The sequence below is a fragment of the Halyomorpha halys genome, unplaced genomic scaffold, assembly GCF_000696795.3.
Source record: "Halyomorpha halys isolate HHAL.00 unplaced genomic scaffold, Hhal_1.1 Scaffold365.1, whole genome shotgun sequence".
Classification (NCBI taxonomy): Eukaryota; Metazoa; Arthropoda; class Insecta; order Hemiptera; family Pentatomidae; genus Halyomorpha; species Halyomorpha halys.
Genome location: NW_027107925.1, coordinates 247643 through 250202, shown reverse-complemented (window position 1 = coordinate 250202; position 2560 = coordinate 247643).

Here is a 2560-nt window from a genome sequence, read left to right as displayed (position 1 = left end):
AAAACAAACCTCTGTGACATATGAGCTGTCTTTTCTAACGTTAGGTTGTTTTACGGTTTCTTATATCCAGAATACATGGGGTCAAGGGACTAGGGAGAAGTTTCCTTCAATCAGTCGCAGGGGAGTAGCTGAAAGACCAAAGATGCCTAGGCGGATGTTTTGAGGATGCTACGACCAGGACTGTCCGTGCGCGGTGAAGAACTGCGTCCTGCAAGAGGTGACCCTGGTCATACTGAACACGGCGGATCTAGACTGGGAAGTCAATAAATATCTCCCAATCCAAGGCGGAGCAGCATAGGTTTTGGATGTATGACTGTGGGTTAACAGTCGAACTATGCGAACTCTGGATACCAGGTGACCTCCAGTTTTATTTAGCCTTCCTGTGGCATGTGGGGCTCTGTCACAGGTGACTGTTTGAATCCCTTGCTACTCGTGGGAATGGATGAGAATAATTTAAATGCTTTAGTGATAGAGGAGTCACTGCCTCAAACAGAGTTGGAAGGCGTAATAACCAACAATAAGGGTGAAACTCCCAAGGTAACACCAGAAGAAGCAAAGGGGGAAAGGGCTTGCCCATCTCCTGAAGAGCCTGAGACCAAAGAGGATGATAAGGATGTTAGTCCAATTATCAAAATGAGTGGGTCCAGGAGAAAGCGATTTTATTGGCTAAAAAGGAAAGGGTATTCCGAGGAGGAGGCACTCAGAAAGAGTAAAGAACCCATGAATAGCCATGAGAGTCTATTGGAAGAGGGGCATAGGGCCCGATTAAATGAGAATACTCCCAATAGTGAAACGGATAAAAAAGCAAAGAGGACAAAGATTTCCTCAGAAAAGCCCGAAGGACAAATGGTTGGTGAAGGGGTAGTTCCCTCAACCATATCCTACCGTAAGGCTATGGAAGGAATAAGGGTAGGTATTTTCTCAGAAAACTACCCCGAGGATGGATTCAGTGAGGAGCAATTTAACAGCGTCCAACTGGAAATAACAAATCTCATTCTAAATGAAGAGCCCAGCAAGTGCCCACAATTTCTTGGGACTAACTGGAATTATGTGTGGCTCCAATTAACCCGTGTAAACCAGGCGATGGTAGAATGGGTAATGGAGAATACACCCAGACTAAAACTGTGGGATGGAGCAAAACTGAAGGCTCTTAAAGAGGAGAATCTGCCTAGGAAGAAGCTGATTATAGTTTACCTCCCCCTAGTAAAATATACAGAGGAAGAGATCCTCAAAATAATCCAAAACCAAAATCCAAATCTAAAGGTAAACACATGGAGGGTGTTCAAAAGGGAGGATAATCCTAAAGGCACTCAGATAGTGGTAGGAGTAGAAAAAGAGCATCTGAAGGCCCTCACGGAACAGGGTACGATATACTTTGGTGTAATAGAGGCATATTTCAGGCTGCTAGGTGGAGGTAAGAAGCCTGACGCTACCAGGGAGGGAGTTTAGGGGGGGGCAGGCCCTCTGGGTCCCCTGTCGGGTGAGCGGACGAGGTTTCGTCTGAGTGCCGGGCTGGGCCTTTGGGGGTTGGGTCGGAACCCAAACCTCCTCTGACTGGAGCAGCAGGAAGTGGGAGAAGCCCACTGTTAAGGGAGGATAAGGCTAAAAAGCCCACCCACAAAGAACCTTCCCTCTGGAAAAGGGAAGAGAAAAGAAGAACCACAGGATCAGGAAAGAGAGGTAAACTTCTGGGTAAGAAAAAAAAAAAAAAAAAAGAAGGAATATATTAGAATAATACAGGTGAATTTACATCATGCTAAAGGTGCATCAGCCCAAATAGCAAAGAGATTCACCATTGAAAATATAGATATAGGGTTGCTTCTGGAATCTTGGAACATAAGAGGTAAGATTAAAAGACACTCAACTAAGGTAACTCAGCTCATCTATTATAGAGACACAGATAGACCAAGAGCTGCTATTATGATAAATAATAATATTAATTATTTTGTGATTTCAGAGTGTGTGTCACAAGACCTGGTTGCAGTAGTGACAGAGGTACCAGTGAATACAGGAAGGAGAAGGTTGTTTTTCGCCTCAGCCTACTTCCCAGGCAATCAAGAGGAAGTACCACCAAGAAAAATAGAGGTCCTCATAAATTACTGCAAAAGGAATAATTATGAATATATCATTGGATGTGATGCAAATGCCCACAATACAGTATGAGGCAGCACGGGTACCAATAAAAGGGGTGAAGAACTCTTGGAGTATTTAATATCAAATAATATAGATATTATTTATAAAGGAAATAAACCTACCTTTATGACAAGGAACAGACAAGAGATTCTTGATTTAACCTTGGCCAAACCTTGCATAAAGGATAGTGTCAAAGACTGGCATGTCTCCCAGGAAATCTCATTGTCTGATCATCAACAGATCAGATTCAATGTGGAGATTGGAAGGAGAAATATACAAAGTATAAGACTCACAAGTCACTAGGATAAGACAAAGTACCTATACTCACAAACTGGAAATTATATGAGGAATTATTAACCTCAGAACTATGGATTGAAACGTACCCAATAGAAACAATTGAATCTCTAGAAAGGGCAGCAACTGAAGT